The sequence below is a fragment of the Gorilla gorilla genome, chromosome 20 (genome assembly GCF_029281585.2).
Source record: "Gorilla gorilla gorilla isolate KB3781 chromosome 20, NHGRI_mGorGor1-v2.1_pri, whole genome shotgun sequence".
Taxonomy (NCBI): Eukaryota; Metazoa; Chordata; class Mammalia; order Primates; family Hominidae; genus Gorilla; species Gorilla gorilla.
Genome location: NC_073244.2, coordinates 62,809,333 through 62,821,848, shown reverse-complemented (window position 1 = coordinate 62,821,848; position 12,516 = coordinate 62,809,333). Strand labels below are relative to the sequence as shown.

The 12,516-nt window shown below is 49.8% G+C and overlaps 1 long non-coding RNA gene across 1 annotated transcript; it reads right to left on the bottom strand.

The window, feature by feature from the left end:
• Positions 1-89: 89 nt before the first annotated feature.
• On the bottom strand, positions 90-7,023 carry LOC129528652 (uncharacterized). Its single transcript, XR_008673928.2, has 5 exons — positions 6,678-7,023; positions 5,519-5,681; positions 862-1,008; positions 358-487; positions 90-184 (listed from the first exon to the last, which is right to left on the bottom strand). It is a non-coding gene; the product is annotated as an uncharacterized lncRNA (long non-coding RNA).
• Positions 7,024-12,516: the final 5,493 nt, after the last annotated feature.

Here is a 12,516-nt window from a genome sequence, read left to right as displayed (position 1 = left end):
GCCACGCTGAAGGGGTTGGCCGGGCATCTGGCCATGGCTACCGTTCGGTGTCCTGAAGACCTCGGGTGCTATTCCTTGGAGGTGCTTGGGTCTCATCCTCGAGGGTGTATGAAATGGGAAGGCCCGGGGTGTGTTCGGAGTCAGTGTCTGAGTTCCGCTGTTTGGATGTCCGCCTCGCTGCGCCCTGCTGCACGGCCCACCCGCGGTAGCTCAGCCGCCGCGCATTCAAGGGCTGCCCTCTGCTTCACATGCCCACTGGGCTTAGGTAGGACACGGCTCCTGGGAGATGGCTAGGTGGGCCGCTGTACTTCGAGTCCCACCCTAGGCCCCACCCGCTTCCCGAGGCCCCGCCCTCACCGGAGTGCAGCATCAAGTCGCTGGCGTCCCAGCACAGGTAGGAGGTCACCAGGTAGGACACCACCGGACTTGGGTGCACCGCCTTGCAGTTAACTGAAAAGAGCATCAGGCTGAAGAGAAATCAGGAGCCCTGCAATGGGGTGGGGCCAGAGACAGACAGAAGGCTGGACAGTGAGCCCTATGACCCCCAGTAAGAAAAGAGGGACTGAGACATCCTCTCCCACCCTCCGTGACAAGCAGACACACACACACACACACACACACACACACACACACGCCCTCACAACAGACAGAAAGATACCTGGAGAGAGGGGACAAAAAAGAAAGGGAAACAGAGAATGGGGGAGAGAGAGAGACATCCCACAGATAGAGTAGAACTGAGTCAGAGCTCCCCAGAGACAGGCTAAGACAGAGGCCCCGAGGGTTCCGTCTAGATACACCTCCAGAAAGCCAGAGAGCAGGGCTGGGGTTAGGGAGGACCCCGCCCCCCGAGCCAACACCTACCAATGCCGAGGCAGAGGAAACTGAAGACAAAGTCGGCCATGTTGAGGCGGAGGACCACTGGCCAGGAGGAGAGGGCCATGGGCGGGAGGAGGACCCAGCACAGGGCCACAGCCAGTAACATGAAGCCCTTGCTCATATGGATGAGAACTGGGGAGAGGGGAACGGGGCCCCAGAGTCACCCCCAGATACCCCTCTTGGTCACCCTCCAAAGTCATCTCTGCTGATACCCACAAGCAGCCCAACAGACAACCCCAAAGTCTGGCACATCCTCAAAATCACCCCTACTCACCTCCCCAAAGTCACCTCCTAGAAACCCCAAAGAAACTCCAATCTCACTCACAAGGTCACCCCCAGGGACCCCTAAAGTCATCCCCCAGTCACACCCTTAGAGTTGTCCCAAATCACCCCTACTTAACCTAAAACCCAATTCTCAGACACTCTCATAATCCATCCCACACACCCCCCAAGGTCACCCCACAGAGGACCCCCCAAAGGTCATCCCACTCATCCTCAAGGTTATCCCACAGAATCACTTCAATCATTTCTTTCTTTCTTCTTCTTCTTTTTTTTTTTTTTTTAAGATGGAGTCTCGCTCTGTTTCCCAGGCTGGAGTGCAGTGGTGTGATCTCGGCTCACTCCAACCTCTGCCTTTGGGCTCAAGCAATTCTCCTGCCTCAGCCTCCCGATTAGCTGATACTACATGCACCTGCTGCCACGCCAGCCTAATTTTTGTATTTTTAGTAGAGACATGGTTTCACCATGTTGGCCAGGCTGGTCTCAAACTCCTGACCTCAGGTGATCGGCTTCCCAAAGTGCTGGGATTACAAGCGTGAGCCACTGAGCCCAGCCTCAATCATTTCTAGAATCACCCCCACAGACACCCCTGGTCACCCTACTTGAACTCCTAAAAGGTGTCTCATAACAACTCATGTTAGTATCCTCAGTTTCACTCCCAGACACCGTCAACAGCACCCTCAAAGTTATCCAAGACACCTCGGTCACCCCAGTCCTCTCCAAAGTCACCCTACTTCTGCTCTAGTCTCTGCTAGTCACCCCCCAAGGTCCCCTAGTGGCCCCATTCACATGCCGAGAACCTCCTCAGACATCCTAATGTCATCTCTTGTTCACACCTGGGAGCCCCCACAAAACACATACAGATTTGCACACAAGAAAAACTTTCAAGTCAAATACTCTAAAACCAATGTGCCCAAAAGCTTAGTTCCAGTTTACAGTGGATATTTATCCAACTTAGACTTCCAGCAGAAGAGAGGTTTACCTGTTTCCGAGATGCTACATCTGCTCCTTTTAGCCCTTTTTCTACTTTGTCTGCTTTTCAACAGTGCAAAATTGTTTTAGCCAAATAGGCCAAGACTTCATCTGCTTTGTTTCTGGCAAACTGCACATCTCTAATACCCAACAAGAAAGATAAAGGATCATCATATATACAGAACAGCAACAACACTCTGGGAAGTGGGGGAAATATCAGACCCCTTGGTTTTTTGTTTTTGTTTTGTTTTGTTTTGTTCGTAGAGATGGGGTCTTACTGTTACCCAGGCTGGTCTCAGATTACTGAGCTCAAGCAATCCTCCCTCCTTGGCCTCTCAAAGTGCTGGGATTACACGTGTGAGCCACCATGCCCAGCCAGTTCCCTTAGTTCTTTCTGCTCACTGAAGAGTCAAGAAGCAGAGGTCAGGGAGAGGGCACCAAGCCAGAAACCAAGACCTTGAATGGTGAATTTGGTCTGCCCAGAACAGCAGCTGACATCTCTTGGGGACACCCTCCACCCAACTCACATAACCCTGGTTGAGGGATTCTCCTGGCATATGCTGCCCTCTGGGCCACAGAGGTAATCATGTGATTCTGGCTGAGCCAATCTCACAGTACCCCAGCTGCAGACCCTGCAACTGGCCCAAAGATGGACACATGACCAAAGCCAACCAATCAAGCTCTGCCCCAAGACTTTTTATTAGGAAGCTGTCAGGGAAGAGCAGTCTCTCCTCAAGGATTACAAGCCTGAAGCTGCCTAAGCCTTGGACCTAGCCTCATGGGGAGAGTGAAACTAAGAAGGAAAACAGACAAGAGAAAGAGCATTGAGCTGACACTCAAGTCCCTGGCTCTCGTCATCCCAGAGAGCAGCCCACTCTGTGATTTGGTCAGAATGAGTGGACATTTGCAGCTTACCTCCCCACCATGCATTTCACCTCCTGCCCATTCCCCATTCTCAGCCCCAGTTATAAGCCAATCAGCCAACTGTACTCCACTGGCCATATAATTGGCTCAGGGTGCTCATGTGCCCCAAGCAACACAGGATTCTGGCAAGAACTGTTTATAACTTTTTTCTACCGGACTCGGCAGTTATTACCAAGTCTGCCAAGTTGCTAACAACTCTGCCGGTTTTTTGTCTGTCTGCTCTCAGATCCATTTCCCGCCCTGCCCTGTTCTGCACTGCAAGGACCACATTTCCCAGCCTCCTTTGCTCACCATCTTATCACTGTGTTTGACTAATGGGAGGCACTGGCAGAAGACTGGTTCTGGGAGGAGAGGGCAAGCCAGGGTATTTATCAGCCTCTCTATCTCTGCATGTGGCAGGTCTTCAGTAGTAGTTGTATCTATTCTCTGATTCTAGCCACTTCTGAGCAATCCAACCATGAGCCTATGCCTTCCAGAGGGCTCCAGTTTCTGGACTGTAGTAATACCACCTCCTCCTTTTGTCCTTCTGGCCAAGTAGCAGCATCCTGTAGTTCCTAACTCCTGGTTTGCCTCACTATTTCCTATTGGCTTCTCAGCTCCTCTGTTACTCACGAACAAATTCCTTGTATTTACTTCCTTCTGAAGAATCTGGAATGATTTATTTTCCTAACTGGATTCTGACTTGCCACTACACAGAGCCTTGAGAATGAAGCCAATCCGATAGCCAAAAAACAGTAATATCTGATACTATCACTTGGGCCCCTGGATCCAGCCATGCCTGAAGGCATTCCTACCATTACCATTTTTCACTCAGGTGATCCCATAAAGGATCCCCTAGCTAGTTCAAGTTAGTTCACTCAAGCTAATACAACTAGTTCACTCAAGCTAGTTCAAGTTAGAGTTTGTGTCACTTGTGGCCAGGCACGATGGCTCACACCTGTAATCCTAGCACTTTGGGAGGCCGAGGCAGGTGGATCATCTGAGGTCAGGAGTTTGAGACCAGCCTGGCCAACATGGTGAAACTCCGTCTCTACTAAAAAGACAAAAGTTAGCTGGGCATAGCAGCGGGCGCCTGTAATCCCAGCTACTCGGGAGGCTGAGGCAGGAGAATCGCTTGAACCCAGGGGGTGAAGGTTGCAGTGAACCAAGATCACGCCACTGCACTCCAGCCTGGGTGAAAGAGTGAAACTCCATCTCAAATTTTAAAAAGTAAAAAATAAAAAAAATTTTAAAAAAAGAGTTTGTGTCACCTGTGACCCAAAAACTCCTGACTAATTCAAGTCCCTTCCTTAGGACAGCAGGGAGCACAGAATTCAATGTTCCCTGCATACCAACTCCAAAATCACAATCAAAACCTAAAAATAAGTAATGAGAATTTTAAAAAACAGAACTGAATGTTCATCAAAAATCTGGAGGGAGAACCTCCCGAAGCCAAGAAGCAATTAATAAAGTCACAGAGACAAAGGTGAAGAAATTAAACTACCTAAAAATTCTAAGGCTGGGCACAGTGGCTCATGCCTGTAATCCCAGCTCTTTGGGAGGCTGGGGCGGGCAGATTGCTTGAGCTCACAAGTTCAAGACCAGCCTGGGCAACATGGCAAAACTCTACCTCTACCAAAAAATACAAAATTATAGCTAGGAATAGTAGCGCTCCCCTGTAGTCCCAACTACGTGGGAGGCAGAGGTGAGAGGATGGCTTGAACCTGGGAGGTGGAGGTTGCAGTGAGCCGAGATCTCATGCCACTGCACTCCAGCCTGGGTGATAGAGCCAGACTTTGTCTCAGAAAAAAAAAAAAAAAACAATTCTAGATTTCTATACCTTAAAAAATAATAATAAGGGCCAGGCACAGTGGCTTATGCCTGTAATCCCAGAACTTTGGGAGGCTGAGGCAGGTGGATCACCTGAGGTTAAGAGTTTGAGACCTGCCTGACCAACATGGTGAAACCCCATCTGTACTAAAATTACAAAAAAATTAGCCAGGCATGGTGGTGCCAATTACCTACAATTCCTGGGTCAGTATCCAAGACCCTCCACCAGCCAGGAACAGTCACGGGGTCGGTATCCAACAGCCTCCACCAGCCAGCAGCAACCGCCCGGTCAGTATCCAAGACCCCTTGCCAATTATTCACAATCACCAGGTCCGTATCCAAGACCCTACACCAGCTATCAGCAGTCAACAGATCAGTATCCCAGAAACACCAGCCATTACCTACAGCCACGATTTCAGTATGCGAGGTGCTTCACCAATTTTCCAAACTCACTGCTTCAGTATCCAAGGCTCTCACCCCCTGACTAATCATCAATTATCCCCAGCAACAAAGATCATGACCAAAACTACCTGTCAACAACCGAGACTGCCCATTTAAGTGTTCCAACCCCCAACTTCCAAGCCCGGGCCATTGTCAACGTGCTCCCATCACTTACCTACGGCCCCGAGCCCAGTATCAAAAGCATTGAATCAGTTACCTGGGAGTCCCAGGAGAGTCTGAAGGCAAGTGTGCTCAGCTCTGAACTCAACCAAAGTCCTCTAGACAACATGCAAAACCTCTCATTGTGCAGCTCCATTGAGATCAATTCTGGCAGGTATGAGGCAGTGCCCAGGCCGGAGGCCAAGTTCTGAGCTAGACTTCTGGGGGAGGAGAAGCAGTGCTGTGACATCTCCTGCCTGCATGAGCACAGCCAGGATGCTTGGAAGGCCTGCCCTGCCCTCACCACTCCTGGGACCCATTGCTCCACTTTATCCCAGGGACCCCTCCACCTGTCACAGAATGGTTTCTTCCTTCCCTGCAATGATCTTCACAGGTACTTTATGATTCTCACGGCCCCAGGGTGGTCCTCCCAGCCACAGGATGGTCCTCACTGACTGAAATGATCCTCACTGACTGAGATAGTCCTCACTGCCCCAGAGTAATCCTTACTGCCCCAGGATGGTCCTCACAGCACTGGGATGGTACTCATTGTCATAGGATAGTCCCTATTGCCCCAGGATAATCCTCACTGCCCTGGGATAGTCCTCACAGCTCTAGAATGGCCCTCACTGCTCCGGGATAGTCCTCACTGCCCTGGGATACTCCTCACTGCTCTCGAATGACTCTCACTGCCCTGGGATAGTACTCACTGGTCCAGGATGGTCCTCACTGCCCTGGAATAATCCTCACTGCCCCAGGATAATCCTCACCACCCTGGGATGGTCCTCATTGCCCGAGATGGCCCTTACTTCCCTGGGATGCTCCTCCCTGCCTGGGATGGTCCTCACTCCCTGGGATGGTCCTCCCTGCCTGGGATGGTCCTCCCTGCCTGGGATGGCCCTCCCTGCCTGGGATGATCCTCCCTGCCTGGGATGGTCCTCCCTGCCTGAGATGGTCCTCACTGCCTGGGATGGTCCTCACTGCCTGGGATGGTCGTCACTCCCTGGGATAGTCCTCACTGACTGGGATGGTCCTCACTCTCTGGGATAGACCTCACTCTCTCGGATGGTCCTCACTGACTGGGACAGTCCTCACTGCCTCAGAGGGTTCTCACTGCCCTAGGATTGTCCTCACAGCCCTAGAGTGGTCCTCACTTCTGGGAATGCTCCTCACTGCCCACCCCACTTCTCACTGCCCAAGAAGCTGCCCTCACCAACCTAGAGGTAGATCCTCAGTGCTGGAAGTATCAGTCTCAATGTCTCTTCTCTGGAGCCCAATTTAAATTTTCCTAAAATGAGAATAAATAATTTGCAAGGGAGGAGCTTTGAGAATACTCCCACACCAACTGGTGACCCTTGTCCCCATACTCAGAGCCTGGGCCAATTGTGGTGTTCCTGATTATCTTCCTTCCCCAGACTTGCTGGACCTTTCCTGGGCCTTCCTCCTCTTCTCCAGCATCACCAGCTTCTGCCTTTGCATAGCCCTAATAAGCACCATCCTCTTTACCAGCTCCAGCCCGTCCATGCTGGATTTCTTCACCTTCATCACCAGCATCCTGACAGGCATGGCACTTCTCTCAGGAACCAAGGCGAGGAGTACCTCCTCCAGTGCCAATCATGAAACCCAATCCCATCCCCACCACACTCCAATCCCATCCCCATCCTGACCATCATCCACAATCCCAACCCCATCTCCTTCCAAATCTCTAACCCATTCCCATAAAAAACATCAACCACCAGCCCAACCCTATCTCCAGCCCCAATACCAGCCTCCACTTCAAGTCCCATCTCCATCACCAACAGATCTCAAACTCATTCACATCCCTTTCCCTCATGCCCCTACTCCATCCCAATTCTACATTCTTTCCAATCACCAAACCATCCTCATTACCATCCGCAACCTCTTCAAACATCTCAACAACCAACTTTGCAGCATGCCCAACCATCCTCAACATATGTTTCAAATGCAACCCAATTCTATCACCTGTGAACTTCAATGCCAAACTCAATCTAGTCCATTCCCCACTCCATCCTCTTACCCATATCCAATCCATTTTCATCCCCAACCATAACCTATCCTCATCCACAACCCACTCCCATCACAACTTACCCCCAACCACCACCCATCCCCACCACAACCCTTCCCCACCACAATTCACTCCAACCACAACCAACCCAAACCACAACCATCCCATCCACAACCCACCCCCAACCATAACCTATCCCCACAACAATCCACTTCCAACCATAACCCATCCCCATCCTCATCCCCAACCACAACCCATCCCCATCCCAACCCACCCCCAACCAGACCATCCCTGTTCCAACCCATCCTCAACCACAAACTACCCCATTTCAACCCATCCTTACCCCTAACCATAACCCACCCCCAACCACAACCCACCCCAACTACGACCCACCTTCAACCACAACCCATCCCAACTGCAACCCATTCCCGACACCACTCTCAACCTCGTCCTCTAACACTCAAACTTCAACCTCTACCCAATACCCAATCCTATCTCCCATTCTAACCTCATCCCAAATCCTGTCCCACCATCAGCAGCAGCTCTGTGATTTTGTTCAAGCTACTTCATCTCTCCAAGCCACAGTTTTCTCATCTGTAGGATCAGGACAAAATTTGCTACCACATGGAAATGTACTGAGGATTGAATTAGAAATGTCAGTACTTGGCCGAGTGCAGTGGCTCACACCAGCGCTTTGGGAGGCCAGCGTGGGTGGGTCACGAGGTCAGGAGTTCGAGACCAGCCTGGCCAACACAGTGAAACCCCGTCTCTACTAAAAATACAAAAATTAGCCAGGCGTGGTGACACATGCTTGTAGTCCCAGCTACTTGGGAGACTGAGGCAGGAGAATCGCTTGAACCTGGGAGGCGGAGGTTGTGGTGAGCCAAGATCACGCCACTGCACTCCAGCCTGGGCAACAGATTGAGACTCTGTCTCAAAAAAAAAAAAAAAAAACCATTTATGCAGTTTATCTAGTAGCTCTTCCTAAGTGTTTAAATATAAAGTATAAGGTATAGAATATTGCGCAAAAAAACTATGAGTTTTTTAAAAACTATAGAAAACACCTTCGTTTTAAACCATCATAGAAAACACCTTCGTTTTAAACCATCTATAACAGAACATTTTTCTATAAGAAAACCATTTCTGTCTATTCCTCCTTTTAATTAAACAAAAAATACCTTCTATATTATTTTTCAATAACATCAGACAAAACTACCCAGTACTCCACTGTCCAGGCGAAAAAGTCTTTTCCTATTCACAAATTATCTTTAATTCATGTCATTCCAATATATCCAGAATGACCAAGTTCCTTGTCTATTGCTTCTGAAGCCCTAAATTAAAGACCCAATAGAATGAAAATAATCAATCCCAATCCCTAAGGGCTTGCTGTGTATCAGGAAATGTGCCAACCTCAGTAACTCCTCATGACGGCCCAAGGAGATGGGTCCTATTATTGTGCCCACTCTACAGATGAGGAAACTGAGGCTCAGAGATATGACATGACTGCCCTAAGTCCAGAGGTGGAGGCAGGGAAGATCCCTGCTGTTGGCCTCAAAACCTGTGGTTACAGACTTACCATTGCCTGGTTAAAGCCCAAGGCTTGCCCTTTCAGTGTCCTCTAGCAGGACATGGTCAGAAGCCCATCTTCCTGCTTAGGAGCAAAGGTACAGGGTCTGGGAGGTTAAAGAAAGTGGGGAAATAATGAGCCAGAGCCAGGCAGCCACATGACTATGGGAAGGAGTCCTTACATATCTGATTCTCAGCCTCCTAACACCTGTGCTCATGCAGGAACCAGCATCATACTGGGTATCCTGTTCTACCTGCTGCAGGCCCACAGGTACCTGCAGGAAGGCATGACCTACCAGCTGGCACTCAGCTTCTACCTGACCTGGTCCAGTGTCTTCCTCTTCCTGATGACTGGTATGGGAGAGGATGAGGTTGGGTTTGGGTATGGGTTCAGGGATGCAGACAGGAATCTTGTGGGATAGCATTTGGGACAGGGGTGCGGTTGTGGACAGAGCTAGATAGGAAGTGACTGAAGTGGGAGGCGGGATTGGGGATGCACATGGGGCTGGATAATGGGGATGGGACTGGGTTGGAGTTTGGGTATGGGTTAGGGACAGTGTAGGGGATGTAGGTGAGTCTCGGTTTAGGGATGGGTTTGGGAATAGGTTAGGGTATGGGATGGAATTGGTGATGGGTTTAAGAATAGGTTTGGGGATGGGGTTTGATGCAGAGCAGGGCATGCAATTGGGCCTGGGGACAGGACTGTGATTGGGATTGGGCGGATGAACTCTGTGTCTCATCTCCTGTGCCCTCTTCCTCTCCACAAGACGTCTTGTGCTATCTGAATTACATGTACTTCTGGTCTATCCTGGCACTCCAGCCCATCCGGACCTAAGACACGCGAATGATCCCACCGCTGGCCTGCTCCCACAGCTCTCTGCCAAGTGTCTGACAGCCCTGCTCTCTGGCCCCTAACCCCACGCTGACAACCCTGCTCTCTGGCCCCTAACCCCACGAAGACTCATCTTTTTTCAGTCTCTTCTGACCCGCCTCAATCCAGATTAATAATCTATCTTTTAAAATAATCTGTATTTTCTACCCAGAATATTCTTTAATTTAGCTCCGAGCCTTGGAAGCATTGGTGGAACTGAAACCCCTCTCTGGGGCCATCTTTGGGCCCTCTGGGGTAGAGGGATAGGGAAGGGAAGGGACTCACAAGTAAGGGACTCAAGGCACAAGGTCAACAAAGAGGCTGAGCCAATGGTCTCTGGCATACAGATAGTGCTTAATCAGTGTTTGCCGAATATCTCATTCTCCCCAAGCCCTTTTAGCTTCATCCTTTATTTTTGCAGTCCTTAACAATTTACCCTTCCGGAAGCAAATTCCCCCTGCACCCACACTTCACCTTCTACCCTTACCAGTAGCTCCTACCACCACCCCGTCTTTCTTTTCCCCAGAGTCCCCCAGCACAAGGCTGTGTAATGGCCCTTTGAAAATGGTTTGGGGCTAACAGAGAGCAATTTCCTGGACAGGGCAGAGTTGAAAGCCAAGTACAAAGTCATATCATTGTCCTACAGGGCCTTGGCCTGGGGCTGCCATCTATCTCCCTCTCATACAGTGGCTAAGCTGCCTGGTTTTGAGTCCAGGCTCTGTCACTAGTAGCTCTGTGACCACAGGCAAGGTGTAGAACCCATCTGTAAAATGAGGATAATAATAGTACTTTAATCTAGATAGGATTTAGCACAATGCCTGGTCCATAGTGTGTGCTCTTTCTGTACTATTGCAATAATCCTCCCCCTTGTCTCCTGCAAAAGGCTCCCAAATTTATTCATTTACTTACTTAATTTAGAGATAGGGTCTCTCTCTGTCACGCAGGCTGGAGTACAGTGGTGCAACAGCTCATTGCAGCCTCAACCTCCTGTGCTCAAGCAATCCTCCCACCTCAGCCTCCTGAGTAGCTGGCTCCACAGGCATGTGACACCATGCCTGGCTAATTTTAAAATTTTTTTCTAGAGATGGGGTCTATGTTGCTCAGTCTGGTCTCAAACTTCTGGGCTCAAGTCAGTCTCCTGCCTCAGCCTCCCACAGTGCTGGGATTATAGGGTTAAAGCACCACTCCTCGCTGCAAATTTCATCTTTAAACACAGATGGAGCTGCAACTGTATGCTAGACACTGGATGTATAGCACTGATCAAACTAGACACGAATCCTTATCTTTATGGAATTGACATTCAGCAGGGCAGCAAAATATGTCCATAAACAAGTAGTTAGAGCCGGGCATGGTGGCTCACACCTGTAATCCCAGCACTTTGTGAGGCTGAGGTGGGTAGATGGCTTGAGCCCAGGAGTTCAAGACCAGCCTAGGTAACAAGGCGAAACCCTGTCTCTACAAAAAATACAGAAATTATCTGGGCGTGGTGGTGTCCTCTTGCAGTCTTAGCTACATGAAGGCTGAGGCAGGTGGATTGATTGAGCCTGAGAAGTCGAGGCTGCAGTGAGCCATGACTATGCCACTGCATTCCAGCCTGGGTGACAGAGCGAGATGCTGTCTCAAAAAATAAAATAAAATAAAGCAGACAATAGGTTAGAGGTAAATGTTATGACGAAAAATATAGGAGGGTAGGTGAGATGGGATTCGGAACAAGAGAGCCTCACAGTCATATAAAGTGGAGGCAAGGAGGTCAGGAGACTCCATTCCAGGATGACATCTGAGCAGAGACAGGACCAAGGGAGGCAGAAAGCCATGCAGATGGGGGAAAACAGTTCCAGGCAGAGAGGACAGTACATGCAAAGTCCCTGAAGTAGAAACATCCTTGGCAGGTTCCAGGAGCACCAGGGAGGCCAAAGGAGAGGAAAGAGATGCAGGCTGAGAGGGGACAGGGGCCAGATCACTAAGGGTTGTGTGGGTCACAGCGAGGACTTTGCTTTTATGCTAAAGTGAGGCAGCAGCCAGTGACATAAACGTCTCTCATTGCCTTAAGAGAGGAATGTAGGTCTCTTCTTTTACTCCAGACCACAAGGTCCATGAAAGGAATCTCCTCACTAGAAAGAAGAAAACAACCCAAATGACCAGGGACGTGCTAAACAAAGCGTGTTCAATTCACACAAAGGAGCCTGTTGCCATTGTTCAGTGAATGAGATAATTCTGTACGTACTCATGTGGGGAAACAACTTACGGGACAAATTAGAGTGGAAAAAAGTATCTTTATCCATAATATGTGTGTGTGTGTATAAAGTCCATACCAGGCCAGGCGTGGTGGCTCACACCTGTAATCCCAGTGCTTTGGGAGGTTTGAGGCAGGCAGATCACTTGAGGTCAGGAGTTCGAGACCAGCCTGGCCAATATGGTGAAACCCTGTCTCTACTAAACATGCAAAAAAATTAGCTGGGCGTGGTGATAGGCACCTGTAATCCCAGCTACTCGGGAGGCTGAGGCACGAGAATTGCTTGAACTCGGGAGGCGGAGGATGAAGTGAGCTTAGATCACACCACTGGACTCCAGCCTGGGCGACAGAGCAAGACTC